Source organism: Amphiura filiformis, chromosome 16, assembly GCF_039555335.1.
Source record: "Amphiura filiformis chromosome 16, Afil_fr2py, whole genome shotgun sequence".
Taxonomy (NCBI): Eukaryota; Metazoa; Echinodermata; class Ophiuroidea; order Amphilepidida; family Amphiuridae; genus Amphiura; species Amphiura filiformis.
The window spans coordinates 49,033,670-49,051,245 of record NC_092643.1 but is presented as its reverse complement, the minus strand read 5'-3'; the positions used below and the strand labels follow the sequence as shown (position 1 = coordinate 49,051,245).

At 36.5% G+C, this 17,576-nt stretch overlaps 1 protein-coding gene across 1 annotated transcript in view; it reads left to right on the top strand.

The window, feature by feature from the left end:
• The first annotated feature begins 825 nt into the window (after positions 1-825).
• LOC140136119 (junctophilin-2-like) overlaps positions 826-17,576 on the top strand; it is a 160,450-nt gene continuing 143,699 nt past the window's right edge. The window contains 1 exon segment of the mRNA XM_072157825.1: positions 826-886. The gene's annotated coding sequence lies outside the window, so the exon portion shown is untranslated.

The following is a 17,576-nucleotide window of genomic DNA, read 5'->3' as shown; positions in this document are numbered from 1 at the left end:
GGGAGGGGGGTGAGATTTGAACCCTTGTCCCCTGCTTGCCCACCCCCAAATGAAAAAGGAAGTAGGCCTACTTCTGAGAGTTATTAATTATTTGGTTATTTTAACCTAAAGAAAATATATCGCGCGCATATATTCCACTTTTGTACCACATGTCACCTGTTTAGCTTCGATATGTTTCGCGCGCATTGTACCATAAACTTCTTTTGTCGCCAAAAGGTGCTGGATTCATGCCCCCTCATTTATTTTGTTTGCCCCCGCTTGCCCCCTCAAATGAAAATGCCTAGTTACACCACTGCACGCTAAATATGACCTAGGCCCTAATTGCAGAAAAATATTTTTGGGATTAAAAAAATATTGTCCTGTAAATAAAGCATAGCTAAATCTTAATCCTAAAAATTACTAAAAGTTAAATTTAACAATATTTCAATTTAGGCACAAAATATAAAGACTTGCATGGCACAAGTCGAAGCAGTCGAAATTTGGAGTATCGAGTTTGCTAAATAAATTTAATTTTAATAATTGGTAAGATATTAGAAAATGTGTCTTCCAAAAAATATAATGTTTAAGTCTTTGAGCTATAATTGTCATAGCATACGAAAAACACCATAAAAAACGCATGTTTTGGCCAAATATTAAAATTTGACTTTTATTGCCAGTTGTAGAACTAAAGGATTATGAATTAGCCAGTCTCAAAGCTTCTCAAGCCTGTGTCTGGCCTGATCCGTCTCTGAAATGATGAAGCGCCACCATTCCTCCTCCATCTCTCAACATCCGATATTTTTACCCACCCTCCTCCCTCCTCCCACCTTTTTCCATAAATGGTTTGGTCCAATCAAGTAATGGCCGTCGTCAGAGGCGAAGACATGCGATAGATGACTAAATGACGGTAAGTCACGATTCACTAAAAACGACTAAAATGCTAGGAAAATACATCCCAATTGTTAGCTAACTACATATATGATATGCTGATCAAATATGAAGGTGTAAATTTACCGAGGAGGCTTGTATGACGTGTAGAACATGTTGCCCAAATTGAGGAGCGATGCAGTGATAATTGATGTTGACATCTCGAAGCAAACCAATGTGAGATGCAATTGTGTACCAATGCAATGAACTGCACTGCGTACATGATTTTTAATGCAATATCAAAAAGCAATATTCAAGCTTTGTACGTGTGGTCAAGGAAACACAAAATCAAGCTTAAGTCAGATGCTTCAATGTATATAACACATGTGTGTTATCTTTAATGTTTTTTGTTATTTTTATTTTCATGGTAAGTAAGACTGTAAGTATCATAGAATAAGACTCGGACAAAATTCAAATGAATATAGACATCTAAAAATAGTCTATACATTTAATGGTTCATTGATTTCATTTCTTACATAAAATTATGATGAATCAAATATCTGTATCTGTTGTCAGCAGAATCGTCAGACTCAGAGGCAACGGAAGTACTTGAATTCTGGCGGGTACCTACATGTACCCGTGCTCGATCCGAAAAAAGGGAGACTAACACAAGATAACATCTCCAACCTTGACTAAAAGAATGCTCATGAAATTGTCTGAAAAATGAAGCAGTGGCTCAGGCTGAGACTGAGAGGAACAAAGTGGGATAAAATCGGGGATAAAATACATGCATTGCATATGATAGGCCATATTATTACTGCAGTAAAGCATAATTTAACAGCATTAAAATTTCACATTTTTGAGAGAAAGCGTGTTTACTGCAACATGAAATTTTCATGAATTAGTACATTTCTTTTTAAAAGCCTATAGGATGAAAAATCACGAATTAGTACCATACATATTTAGAGAATAAATGATAGATTTTGTCTTTTGCCTATCAATATCGTGTCATAATGGATGGGCTGGCCAATATTTTGAGTAGTGGATGCCGGCGCAGCCGGTATCCACTACGATAAAATATTGGCCAGCCCATCCATTATGACACGATATTGATAAGCAAAAGACAAAATCCTATCATTTATTTTCATTCTTATTCAGTTTTAATGTAATTTTGAGAGAAAAACTGCCTTTTTCAGAAAAAATAAAGTTCCTTTTGTGAGAACATCCCGTTGTTTTAAATGAGCGAAACCATCACGAACATCTAAGCCGCCGAATCGCGTTCTTAGTTCTCGGCGTGTATTACGCGAACGCATTATCGCGCGATTATTGAGGAGCAACAAGCGTGCACGCTTTTTGCGTGGCGGCGCGCCTGACTAATATCACTATCAACTATTGTGAGATATTATACACCAGAAAACCAATCAAATTACGTGAATTCTTTACAAGACGCACTCATTGAATAAGAATTCTTTTTAAAAGCCTATACTAGGATGAAAAATCACGAATTAGTACCATACATATTTCTTTTTAAAAGCCTATAGGATGAAAAATCACAAATTAGTACCATACACATTTCTTTTTAAAAGGCCTATATGAAGAAAAGGTACAATTACCGAATAGGGTGCAACTTGCTAGATCAAGTCCTCGTTTACGGAGTTTAGGGTTGGGTAGGGCAGTCCTGTAATAAGACTAGTAGAGTTGCACCCTATTTGGCAATCGCTCTGAAGAAAAATAACGAATTAGTACTGTGCATATTTCTTTTTAAAAGGCCTATGTGCAATTTCACAAATCGACTGCACTGAGCACTCGCAAAATGTGTGAAATATTCATGTGCGCGAAACTACTTTATAGATCTTGGGTCCTGATTGGACCAGGCTCAAGTAAAATGCTTAAACCAAGAGCTTATATAAGCATGCTGGCCTACTGTATAAGTGGTAATTTTCGCGTACAGTTATTTTCGCGATTTGGAGTGAGAGACACATTTTCGCGAATGTTATTTTCTCGATTGCCAGTCCTTCCCTATACTTGTAATACATTATTGCATACATTCGCGAGGTATTATTTTCGCGGTTGGAGCTCTAATCACGAAATTCGCGAAAATAAAACCCTCGCGAAAAATACCACTTATACAGTATATGAAGAGGAAAGAGTGAAACAGGATTAATGAAAAAGAATAAGGAAAAGAAAGACCACTGACCACTGCACTCCCAACAAATTTTACTCTCAGCCAGCCCCCCCCCCCTCCTCGGCTTGCCAAAATCTCTTGCCTCCTCCTTCCGACATATCGCTTGCCCCCTGTTTGCCTTGCCAAAAATTGCTTGCCCACCTTTTTGCTGGCCAGATAATTATTGCAAAGACCTTAATGCCCGGGGGGGGGGTCACTCTCACACAAAAGTGCTACCCACCTGCGTCCGACCACCTCTGAAATGTACCCTTAATGGCAAATTTTCACATAACCAAATTGCACCCCTTAATGGCGAATCACATGCAAAATCTTACCCTAAATGGCGTAGCACATGCAAAAACCATACCCTTAAATGGCGTCAATTGAGAAATGATCAATTTATACCCTAAGTGGCGTAAACAGGAAAAGGAGCTAATTTGATACACAAGGTGTTTTTTTTTTTATGTTGCAGACCTAAAGAAAATGTGCACAAAGGTAACAAGAATCAATTAAAAAGTTGTGATTTTTATTGAAATTAGTGCAAATTCACTCAAACAATAATGTTACTAACCCTAAACGTCTAAGGATCTGGCTGAAAAAGGACCCCTAAATGGGTTAATGGCGATGCCTTCTGAAAAAGTACCCCTTTTTCAAAAAGACGTCGACGACGCTGTGTGGTGAAAAACATACCCTTTTAGGCGTTTTTTTTTTTGGGCGTGGGTGCGTGGCAAGTCAAGTAGTGAGTGACCCCCCCGGGCCTTAATGTAACATATCCTGCAAAAGTCAAGGCTTTATGAGCTGTATTCATGCCAAAATAATGAGATTTTGAATACCGTAAAACAAAGGAGTATGTCGTTTTAATTCATACTATCGAAATATTAGTCAAACATGATGTAAATGATGTTCATAAGAATGTATGTACATGGCGTATGGGATGTTCATAACACATCAAAATGACTGACCTCGGTCGTAACTGATGGAGTGACACACATTAATTCACTAAGATCACAACATGCTCATCTATCAGGGGAACAGTTCTTAAACCCCAATACATTTGTACATTTATTGAATGACCTTGGAAGATTTGGGTACAAAAACTTATACTCTGCAACTGGAGGTCAAATTTTGCACTATGATTATGTAATTGAGTTTATTGGACTACATGTATGCCATTGGGATAAGGCTCTTGTGGTCCATATAGTGATTGGCGACATCGGTGGTGGATTGAATAGCAATTTTCTTCAACTCAAAATTAAAAAGGATACATCTGGCAGTAAAAGTGAAGACTCAGTTGCAAAGGAATAAAAGTTTGTTTGTTTACATACTTTTGTGATCATTCCTTAAAATGTTATGTTCGATTTAGTCTTTGATTGTGTTCACTTTTTGTGATTTGCATATTACTATAGCACATAATTAATATTTATGTTTTGTGTTGAAATGTTGAATTTTATTGAATTTTAGGGCAATTTAGATAATCACTGATTGCCTGGTTTCTTGGGCTTGCCTTCTTCCAGTCAAAATGAAAATAACTGAAATGTTAATGTTTTGAGTTTGGAGTTACCCCTACTCTTCACTCTACCCTGGGGGTACGTCAGTGTTTGCCTCAAATGAGGACACACACAAGACTCTATACTGTTGACTCACCTGCAACCGAAGACAGTCCTCTGTCTCAAACTGCTGCAATAGACCTCAAATGCATGCTAAATGCATTTGAGCGATACTTGTTCAAAACCGCGGACCATGTGTGTGAAAAATACAGTCAGCAGTTGATGGAAAAAATTCTGTTTTTCATCATACATAAAACAAAATCCGCCATTTTAGTCCACAGTTAGGTGATGAAAACATAATACACACGTCCTCAGTTTGATAGCAATATATACACTGTCCTCTGTTGGCGGCAAACACACCCATACTCGTACCGCAGTCTAAAAAAGGAGACAGAAAAGCATAGTGTGTGAAGTGTGTTAAACTGTACACAGTCTACATACAAAACGAGGAGTTTTCACAGGAATGTGAGGAGGTGTGTGAGGAGAACACAATTACAATTATGGATCCCCTCGAATTGAAGGCAAAAATGCCAGAAAAAGACGTCCTAACCCCCCTATAGGGTTCTCTACTTTGAGAAGCTCCTCGAATTACTGCTTTTTGGGTCTAACCTCCTTGAATTCCTGTGTTTGTAAACACTCAACTCCTGGTTTCATACCTTGGTGCAAATGCCGGTGTGTGTGTGTGTCGAGGGGGGGCACTCACATATTAAGGTGGTGCGGGTATGTGCGGCGCTCAAGGGTCCCTTTTCAGGCTCTCCGGCAGTTCCTTAAGCCCCACATTTGGATCTGCTCCAGTTCTTTGAGCCTCAAACTCTGACAATTGTAGCTCTTTAAGCTCAAATTTGGAAATAATTTAGAAATTTTTAGCTCAACAGCCTATAATTTGGCCCTAATTTCAGTTCTTCAAGCCCCTATTTAGCCGAAAATCAGTTCTTAGTTCCCAAAGTTGGTGAGCGGGCACACCCCTACCAAAATTTAAGTTGAGTGCCCCGGGCCCGGGGTGTGTGTGTGTGTTGGGGGGAGGGGGGTGGGGTTGTGATCCTTATCACCAAACTTCTTTTTCAGCATTTCTGCCATGGCATCAGAAACTTTAATATACCTGATCATGTACTTTGATTAAACCTGAATTCTCATCTCAAGTACACATTAAAAGCAATTTTCAACATGTCTTTTTCAGAAGATCTATAATATTGTCATTTTTGTCTAATTTGAATTTCTCGTAAGATGGCAGAAAGAAAGCCTATGCTTTGATCAGCTTGTAATCGGTGGGCCTTATAACATAGCGGATGAATATCAAAATATTTTATTTTAAGAATTGTCTTATGACATCTTGCCAGAAGCATCACAAATTATTAATTCAACTAATAGCTTTCTGGGTCTACTTTTTGGTGTAGTGGTAAAAGCCTAAGGTCGTGTGTCTTGAGCTCGCCACCAAAAAAGGTGGCGACGTTACATTTTGCCAAAGTCGACTAAAAACAAATGATGATATCTCTGTCAAGCAAGAAGTTATTGTCATGCTTGTGGTCTCATTTTATTGCTAAATAAAATGCACTTTCAACCCTGTAAAAAGAAATACTTGAACTTTTTTAATACTGACACTGTGCTTCATAGAATTCAGAATGGGCAGGATGGCGGTGGTGGAGGATGTGGTGGTGGGGGATGTGGTACACACAAACTCTATGGGATTGGTATTTTTAGTGCGTAATCTGCTTCTGTAAAGGCTGTAAATTGGATTTGGACTCTATTTAGCATCTAAAAGACTAATGGCCTTACAGCTAAACAATTCTACTAATTGTTTTTAATCATTTATGATTGGTTTAGTCTAGAAAATACAAACTTTTCCATACAAAACTACCCGTTGTCATATTAAACACTGTAGTAAGTAATGCAGATGTCTTCAAAATCTAAAAGTTACTGTAAAATTTTAATTACTTACCCTATCATAGTCAAAGTATAGATTTTCTGAAGGGAAATTTGACGAGGAATCTAAATATGGACATATTTTTTTTGTATGGGTTAGGGGGAAAATGTTTAGGTTCAAAATATGTTGAATTGTAAACAAATCTAACATACTTTGGGACACCCTATATTCCGAGATTACCAAACAGCTGTGATTTTGGTTTCTTCCAAAGTCAGTTGGCTCTCCATATCCTCTAACCAAATGAATGTTGTTTACTTCCAGTTTATTACTGTAAGTTGGTAATAAGCAATGCATTGAGTGGCCCATTTTTTATCAAAATCTTTTTTATTCCACCCTGTATAACTTGCAGGTCACCCTGTATAATGAGTTGAAATGTATATATTTGAATTGCTTATGCCTTCAGCTTTCCAAAAATGTATACTTTTGCTAGTTTATGGTTGATGATTGTGGAGATAATCTAATTAGAAACCCGGTTGGTGTAAAAATTCATAATATTTGTCATGTAACGCTAAGGGTGGCGAGTTCAGGACACACGGCCCTAACAGTTCCCACCTATTATGAGGTGATCAAACTATTTAATCTATTTTCAAATATTGGCTAAATATAACATTGGACTTAAAGGAGTATTTCGTGATCCTAGCATCCTCTATTTATGTCATTTTTTTTTAGATTTCGACGAAAAAAACCTATTCCCAAAATTTCAGTTGATTCCGATTTTGCGTTCATGAGTTATGCATGATTATGTGTATTACACTGCTCCATAGACAATGCCTTGTAATTTCGTTCTGGTGCACCAGAACGAAATTCAAATTTCACGATATCTTTGCTAAACGAATTAATCTGCAAGAAATATTTTGTACATAAACATTATGTAGCCAGAGATTTCCAGTGATATAAAAATCTCAACTTTTTTTGAGAAAAGTGTGGGGATGAGGCTGTGGATCACGAAATGCCCCTTTAATTAGTAATAACACAGGTTCTGTGGTAAAGGTACCAACTAAAGGATTAGGATTGAGCTATATTTCGCAGTATCTGGCAAAACAGGATAATATTTTTTCCAAAAATATTGGTATTGGACATTGATTTGTCTTGAATTACGTGTAGAAGTAGTGGAGAATGAACAAGTAAAAGCTTATTCAATACATTAACAAAAATGTGGTGTGATCAAGCAAAATCAGTCTGACCAGTGAAGGTTATTCCTTCATGTAATTTTACACAAAATTAGGGTTAGGGTTAGTTTAGGGTTAGGATTGGGGTTAGGATTAGGGTTATGATTATGATTAGGGTTAGGGTTAGAGTTAGGATTAGCTTACACGAAATAATTACATGAAGGATCGACCAGAGTGAATCGGGCATATTCAATTTTCAGTTTTTTACATGATTGTATATAAAGTATTTGCAAAGCTAAGTTTTCAGAAAATCCCATTGAAATTGAACATTTAGTTCCGAAGATATGAACAGTTGAAGTGTTTCGAAAACAATGCAACAAAAGAAATTATTAATCTTTTTTTGGCTATATCTGAAAATCAATATACCTGACTTCCGACTGATTTTGCTTGATCACATCACAAATAAATGATGGTAGACATGTACTTCAATGTGGCTTGCTATGACTACATGATTATTGGTGGTAAAATAAAAATAGCTGAAATGCAACCACACCCTTTCATTCAATGTTGAAATTGTCCGTGGTCATGAATACAGCTGTAGTACACTCGCACACATAAAGAATCGATTATTGTATGTATTTTCTACATCTCAATTCAATGCTCAGCCATAAAATGCATCATTTACAATCAAAATGAAACAAGATTAAACATAATGACTGAAATCTTATTTAGTATTTAGTGTGCATGGTTGGGGTGGGTCTCAAGTTTGGTTTGGGTGTGAAAAATTCCCCCCAATTTTGGGGAAATTTCAAACATTTTGGCTACAGTGAGGCAAAATTGGGCTATTTCTGAAAAAAAAATGAGAAAATTGCCAAGGACCCATCCATATTCTAAAATTGGCCTAGAAGAAGGGGTCATTGATATACCAAAGGTCCGAAAAATGCTACCCATGTTTGCGGCACACATTCCTGTATGGTCATTTGTACTGAGTACCCACTGGGCATGGTTTAGGGTATATACCCCCCCAACATAGCGGCTAACTTATACTCATTGGAGCCTGCCTGGGTTAGTTACTACCGGTACTACATCAGTAAAAAATTTCAAAAATAAAAAAAATTCTAAGTGTGTCAAATTGTTTAGTTTTTTTATGATGCATCTCATTAATATGTCCCATGAAAGTTGACAAGTTCAACCATGAAATTGACAAATTAAACATGTGTTAAAAAGAATCAATTAAAAAAGTCAATTAGGAAAATGAACAAACTGATTTGATGATTGGAAAATTGATTAAGAAAACAAGTCTATTTTGATAAAGAAATCAATATTAAATTAACACAAACAATTGGAAAAGGTTAACCAAGCGTAAGACATTGTCTGTAATGCATAAATTGCATAATTATTATTAACCATGATTGTGTACATTGTGCTCTTCACACAGACCAATCGTTGCAGCTGGGAAAAGCAATGTTGTAATAAATAATGCAATTTAACTAGAATGAAAATTACTCAATTACTTTTTAGATTTCAAAGCATTGGCTTATGAAGATTTTCAACATTGGTGGGGGGGCTGAAATTTTTTGGTGGGCCACCCTGGGGGGTGCCGAGGAGGGTTCCCTTGGGTTTTCCCCTTGGAGTCAGAAAATTTGGCAAAATATAGGTCACAAACACCCATTTTCCCTCTATTTTATCACAATTGTTTAACTTCACCTAGGATTATTGGGGGGGGGGGGCTGAAAGGTATTCCAGGCCCTGCACCAAAATTATTGAGGGGGCTGAGCCCCCCAAGCCCCACTGGTTCCTAAGCATATGCAAAGGTATACTGAAAATCATTGGTGAGTCCAAAAATTAGATTCACATTTTGTTAATTAAAGTTATTCTACTACTGAATAACTCAAAACAATCATAATACAGGGTGTATCAAAATGATTGGTACCCATCAGCTTTGTTGTCTAATAAAACGCCTGCTTCATATAAATTCAACATTAGATCTTCTTGAAATTACTACAATTTATAGTTTTATGACCTTTTCTCACATAAATCTACAAATAAGATAGATGTTATACTGCATTGTGATTTGACAGTCTTGTATATTGAAAGAACATTTTAAGACCAATATTCAACTTCTAGAACTAAAATTTATTTCAAGAATTGGAGGGGGGGCATTATGTATCCAATTTAGTATCCTGATAGTTTTATGAAGTCGAATATAAAGTATTGAAAAATTTGATCAGGTGATCCCTTATGCATCTTCAATAGCATCATTATCAAGATGATTCAATTGTGAAAAGATGATCCCTCATAATGTCAGATACATACATGATAGTACCATGTCATGACATTATCATACATGTATGTTGTACATCTCTCATTACAAAACGATGGTATCAGCTGGTTTTGTACAGCGCTGTTTCCACAATGCATCATTGACATGTGCATTTGTCATTTTCATCTCACTGATATGAAAATGATAGTTTTTTGTAGAATCGAAAGATGTGCTGAAAGAGATTTTTCTTCATTTTTTTCATGGGGGGGGGGGGGTATGCCTTTTCCAAATGCAGACTTTTTCAAGAGGAATCTTCAGTCTGGCCAAAAGTAGACCTTTAGGCACCCCATCCCCAATTTTTTTATATCTTTGGACACAAGTTAATAGTTTTTTGTAGAATCGAAAGATGTGCTGAAAGCAGGTTCAGATACGGTTTTAGGTTTTAATCTCAAATGATGATATCCAGGTGGACCCCATAATTTTCAACATTTGAAAAGTATGGAGTCCCTCATGATTTTATTGTGCAACCCCAAAACTTGGTGTAGTGGGAACCCTGCAGTCCCATACATGTAGATTAATTCTTCTCACCTTCTCCATACATTGGATGGAGACATTGGTGACACCTATAATGTTCAATGTAGAAATGTACAGGATACAGTTGATAGGCATGCAAGGCTTGATTCTGAGTGATACACGTGTATGGGCGTACTTGGCCTTTTGTCTAATGAATATTTTATGATGCTCTTTCCAGATTCACAACTTTGTCAAAAGGCCAGCCATAAAGACCATGGTAATCATTAATTTTAAATGATTGGTTCAGTGATCATCCCATTTTCCCATTAATTCACTGTGATGCTCTTCACCTTTTTGAAGCAGTTTGCATTTGGGGATAAAAAGATGTATGTTTTTGTCGCTATCTACTGAAGATAGCATTTTACATCTCATCCCGATTCATCCCCTCTTTCTACTCTAGAAGCCATGTTTTAAGTTTATAAAATATGAAACAGTCATAATGTATCTTGGAAAGATGAAAATATCATGACACTTGATAAATGCATCTACTGTAAATGTTTTGATTACACAAATGTGACCGTACAAGGCCAATGAGCCGTAAATTCCTCCCCCGGTCAATTTTGTTTTATTTCGTGTTTAGAAAATATACATCATAATACATCATAAGCTTTAAAATGGTATATTATTTGACTTCAAACGATATCAAGAAGCAGGGTTATGGTTTGTTGAATTTTGCTCCTTCAACAAAATGGTAGCTTTTTTGTTTCTACATGTGTCTCTTTTTCCACATTTGCTGGCAATAAATATCAAACAGTCATACAATGTAATTGGCGGTCATTTCAAATCATCCCCAAGTCAACAAGGTTCAAGAAAGTTCCGTCATTAATTGTTAATTGTTGGTTATACATACTATACAAAATACAATACCTGTTAACCGACCACTTGAACAAGATTTAGCCAAAGCAAAAGACCAGAGCTATTAAAAATTCTATAGCCATCTAAGGTAGAAGCTTATTATCCTCTTCAACAATAGGATTATTGATTGGTGTTTTACTATCAAAATGAGATAGATGTCGCGCCAGCTAAAGGAACCGATGAATACGACCTATGCACATTTTACACTGTAACTCAGAATACAAATTAGGGAATTTACGGCTCATTCGTGCTGTACGGTCACAAATTTGCAATATTCCACCATCACTTTAATTTCAACTATTACCCAGAAGATCGTTAATTTGAAAATTGTGTATGGCAAAAGGTTATTGGCATTGTTATACAATATAATGTTATTCATGCAGGTTTTAATTTTTTTTGCTGAAATGTATATGTAAATTTGTTTTAAATCATGAAGAATGAGGTAGCCTATATGCTTTATTCACCCTAGCAGGGCGTAAGACAACGCGAGACACAAATAATATATATGCGATATTTTATTGATCTTGTCAAATGACTATTTGTGCCGAAATGTTGATTTTCACTGCTTGAAGGGGTACAGAATCAGTGCTGAATTGGTCAATTCAGTGCCCCCAAGACAGCACCCTCTCCTCTAGCTATGCCACTATTAGCAAATGACTCTAAAATCACCAAAATCTCTTTTTTCTCTCATTTTGTACACATTATTTCAGTCAAAATAAATCTAGGCCTACTATTTGCCCAGAACAGCTGGTTTTACATGCATACAACATCAAACTCAGTCTCCCTTTTGGCCCCAAAATAGCTGATTTTACCTGCATACAGGACACATTGGAGTTTGATGGCACAATACGTCTATACCCTTTATTTCTTTTATACATTTATTATTCTGTTTTATTGTGTTTCTGTGTAAAAATTGAGCACACTTTAAATATTGCCAATGCTGTTTTGCTTACAGTGCATTTTATGAGTGCTCTTCAAATGCCACTGTCAACATAAAGTGACCCACACTGCCAACAACAGTCACTAGCATATCCAAACAAGCTCATCCTTCAGGACCAAGTTCTTTAACCCCAATATACTAGCACATTCATTGAATGACCTTTGAATATGTTGGGTATTAAAACTCATAACCAATAACTTGAGGTCAACTTTTATGATATGATTTGTGAATGGGGTCATTGAACTATGGCATTGGGACTGAGGCTGTGCATTTTGGTTCATAGTGAGTTTTTGCTTTTAGCAATTGCAAGCCAACACTGTACCTTCACTTGACTTTGGAAGTGACAGGATGTGTGGACAGCAGTTCAAAACTAGGTGTCTTTTGGTGAGAGCTTGGACACTGAAAAGATTGGGTCTTTTGGAGAGGTTTTCAAAAAGGGGGTCTTTCTGTGAGACTGGAGTAAATCTTGCCAAAATGGGGTCTTTTCATGAGACTGGGACAAATTTAGGGTCAAAGTATAAAAGTAGACACAAAATTTTCTAAAAAGTCATCAAAATTTGAAAGAAAAATAAGAGGGTCATTTGGTAAGAGATTATCAGAAATTTGTTCAAAATTCTTGAAAAAGGGGTCTTTTGGTGACAGGAAAACAAAAAAGGGGTCATGGGTGAAAGTGAGTTCAGTAAAACAATAAGGGGGTCATTGGGTGAGAGGGAGTTGAAAAATGGGGGTCAATATGGCTGCACATCCCCATCACAGGTGCCTTTACTGTTGAAAGAAGCTCTATACAATGTAAGCTTTTAGGTAGTCAACCTTTCTAAAGCAACCTGCACCAATGCCCTGACATCAGACGCAAAAGAGTCTTTTTAATTTTGTCTTTGATTATAGCACCATGAAATGCTTCATGCAAAGGGAGCAAAAAATGACATTATATTATTATGTCTTATAGCGCTTCTGATGATTTTCAAATCCAACATGGAAATCATTCGTCTCCCTCAGACTCAAACTCAGGCAAAGAAACATTACTTAAAACTTTCAATATATTACATTTTTAAACACATAATGAAATATTTTCACTAATTTCTTCACATAATTCTTCCAACAAATGGTTTTCTAACATATTAGTTAAATTAAATCAATTAAATTGACCAATTTCTCTGGGACAAATTGCTCACTGCAAAACGTATGTGACATACATAGGCGTAGATCCGGGTGATGGGGGGGGGGCAGGGCAGCGAAAAATAATTTCCTTTCTGGGAACGTGAACTGTTGTTTGAAATATTTTGCGAAGCGGCGTGGAGCCGGGCGAGTATGAACACAATTATTAAACAGGTGGGGTCCAGGGGCAAAGCCCCAGCCCAGTCTTAGAATTAATTTGCACGAAAGCCCAAAAAAATTGGCACTTTTTATTTTAAAATGACCAAATATGGGGTTAATTTTGGTTAGAAACCCATATACAGGCATCAATTTTGTCGGGATGATTGTAGGGACCATCCCTAACAATATATTGGGGATTTATGCCCCTCCCACCCCGGATCTACCCCTATGTCATTAGCTTAAAATGACTGTTTGGAGTTATTACTCATTGGAGTCATAGTGTTACACCCAAATTGTAAAGTCGCACATTTTGTTGATTTGTAGCTTGAGATTACAAAATTGAATACTTAACATTAAATGCTTGTGAGCGTGCAAAATTTTGGAATGTACATGCCTTCTTGTACATTTTACTCCGGAATTTTACCCTCGAATTATTTTGATCCCCCTCTATTAAGGACCCAAAATCCTAGTTATTGAACATTAATTTAGTTCCAAAGATGTGAACAGTTGAAGTTTTTCCAAAACAATATGCAACAAAAAAATTATTTCCTTGGCAAATCAATGAAAAACTTGATTTTCTGGGAGAGCGAATCCTACTTATGCTATATTCATTCCTGTCACTGGCGTTTAGTTTTATTTATCAGTTATCGTGCAGAAAGTTCGCATGAAAATATTTCACAGTGATCGTGTTCACAGAATATTTTCAGAGCTTCAGAAAAATGATATTAAAGATTATTTTTCCGTCTTGATTTTTTTTCTGCGACTCTGAATTTTTTTCTGGGAGCGCCGGTACCACGATACCGGTGATTTCGTAGCCCTGGGGGGGGGGGGAATAAATCCCTCCAATATTTTGCCAGGGGGGATGGTCCATGCAATCAACCCCCCTCCCCCCATGTTGATGCTTGCATGTGGGTTTCTGACCAAATTTTACCTCTTATTTGGCCATTTTAGCCCCAAAAGTGCTAATTTTTGGGTGCTTCGCACAAATTTATTTCACTTTGGTACTATATTTCACCAGTTTAGCTCCAATATGGCAACATTTTTCTTGTGCAAAGTGTTTGTACCACAATTTTTCTGGTGTCAAAGGTGAGCTAGATTCACTATGCTTCAAGAAATTTTTCCAACCCCATCCCCCAATGCCAAAAAGAAATCTACGCCACTGGCGGCATCTCTGATAAGACACGCTGTGACACCTCTTTCCTAATATTATATGACTCAATTTTTAACTTGCCTCCTTGGGCTGATTGTGCCACAAATAATAAAAATTGCCTTTTATGACAGGAATGTCTGAAATCAAGACTGCAATTTTTTATTTATTTTTTCATGATATTATGAGAGTGTACTGTACTGTCTGAGGCAATCAGTAAGTACAGAAATTAAGTTAAATATCATAAGTCACAGGGTCAACCCACGTAGTTGAAGAAGTGTTAGCTTTCACATTGGATACCCACATCCGTATGACTTTACGCCGAGAATTTTTTAATGATATTTGTTTCTTTGTGATTTTATTTTAAATATAATAATTATACAGATGTTGAAATAAAAATAAATAGCCTTCACTTTGCATTTATGGGTTTATTTTTGAAAAGTGCAGATGTTGCTGTTACATAGTAATATTTAAAACAGTAAAATTTACATGTACAAATATCCCATGCATGCAGTGGTCATGTAGTGAGCCAGTTACATGTAGCTTACTCACTGTCGCATCAACTGGCTATGTTTGAAACTTGCCTTTTGCACTCTTTGACATTTTCTTCGGGTCGGTTAGACGGACGTACCAGTCTAGTCCATGACTGATGTGTTGTGTGTGTTGTCCCAGCCTATACTAATTAGAGTCGCTGTATATGTAATATACCAGGTATGCAAGGGGTGTATTGGTGAATGGTGATCGACAGAGGGTAGATGAACACAGCTCGGATTTCAGCGAGAATCCGCAAATCGATTCTAGCCAAGATTCTGGTAAACACAACTGTATGATGATATATTGATTCTTAGCACAGATTCCAAACTCTGTGAATATTCAGTTGATTCTTATAAACTGTTGTGGGCTACACATAGTACACAGTAAGGAATATGCACTTCAGAATCAAATTAAGGGTTACTACACCCCTGCCCAATTTTGTGGCTATTTTTGCATTTTTCTCAATATTATAGTGCATTGGGGACAAGTAAGATATTTATATTATAGGAGCAAGGACTACAACTACTGCACTGGAAATTTTATTTCAGCACAGACAACAGTTGTGGAGTTACAGTCAAAAATGAGGGAAAACCAATATTTGATCAATCAATCAATAACTACTTGCTTTGAGTTGTTGAATTTTCAGTACAGTAGTTGTACTCCTTGCCCCTATACTATACATATCTTACTTGTCACCAATGTGCTATAATTTTTGAGAAAAATGCAAAAATAGGAAAAAAATTGGCCAGGGGGTAATAATACCCCTATAATCTTGTCAAATTCTTTTGAAAATGATAGAATCAGCAGTGATTATTTTTGTGCTCTGAGATGAAATTCTTTGTGTGATTGTATATTGTGGTACATGTACTTATTCCATGGCAATCAAGAGTAAACTCTCTCCACGCTGATGTCGACTCACTGCAGAGCTCTGCAGCCGACAAGTTTCAAAGTTGTTTTTTTTAATCAACAATTTCAGAATTGTAAATTTTCATGACCATATTTGGAATCCACAGCAGCTGATAGGTGTATCCCATCATGCTCTGCTGTACCATAATAAAACTGTTTGTGCCATAGAAAGTGTACACAAAATCCCTCACTTCAACTTTCCATTACTCGCTTATATCAGGGGAGCTTACTTTTGTTTGAAAAAATAGGATCTCTAAAGTATTGTGAAACTATCCATAGCTCTCAATATCTAAGCGGCCCTTGTTTATATTTTTATATACATAGCAAGTAGATATACTGCAATGCATGATGGGATACTCCCTTTAGCTGCTGTGTTTGGAATCGGTATGAAAAATGCATTAAAATGATGAGTACAAACAAAAAATTGGTTCTATTTGAGAAAATATCTCACAAATGTTTATGTTGAAGCCAATGGCTAGCATGCAGATGCAAATTAGTCCCCCCCCAAAAAAAAACCAAAAGTAGGTACGTACAGAGATTGAGTTTTGAAAATAACAGGCTTGCTACAAATTGCACTTCTGGAAATGTTAAGGTGGGCTGTCAGGTGTGCTATTTAATTGCACTCTGTAAGAAGTTCAGGAATATGAGGTGTGCTATAAATCGCACTTTTCGGACAGGCGATCTTGCACGCCTTGAAACTCAATTCCTGATGTGACTAAAATGATCCCTAAATGCAACAACTAAAAGTTAAAAACAGGTGTTTTTAACCTCTAAACCTGACTAATGTACATTTCTAAAAGGGCCCGTTTCTTGTCATGCATAGGTACAATCTGTCCCGGGAATCTGTCCAAAACTCTTGAAAAAATATAAAAATATCAAATTTTAATAATTTGCCATAAAATGTGTATTAAATTAAAAAAAAAAAAAAATCAAAATTATTTGATATCAAAAAGGACATAACTTGAATTCAGAATGCAACTCGATATGTCTGATGTGAAAAATCTGCATTAAATTTGTGTCAACTTATATTGATAATATATTTAAAATGCAGTAATCCGCAACATTGCAATGGAATCAAAATCTAAATAAAATTGAAACTTTTTCCTAATGTCAATGTATGGGATCTAAGATGGAGTCCCCTACATACATGTATGTAGATGCATGTCTTATATCTACTCAGTGGGAATGCCAGCCATTTTCTGTACATCCCAGATTGTGTAGAATAACAAATCAGCGTAAAGTTTTTATAGTACTCAGTGCACTCAAAACCATTAGGACTTGTGTTGTTATAGGATTTGACTATCAGGGATTTGTGTCACTGTATTTTTAGATTTCTCATCTAATGTTCAATTATTAAAGATCTTTCTTTTTAATTCTAGAACACTGCAGTGCATGGGAAGACTGTACAAGCTATTGCTTTATAAATTACACCACCCTACGCCATACATAAATTCTCC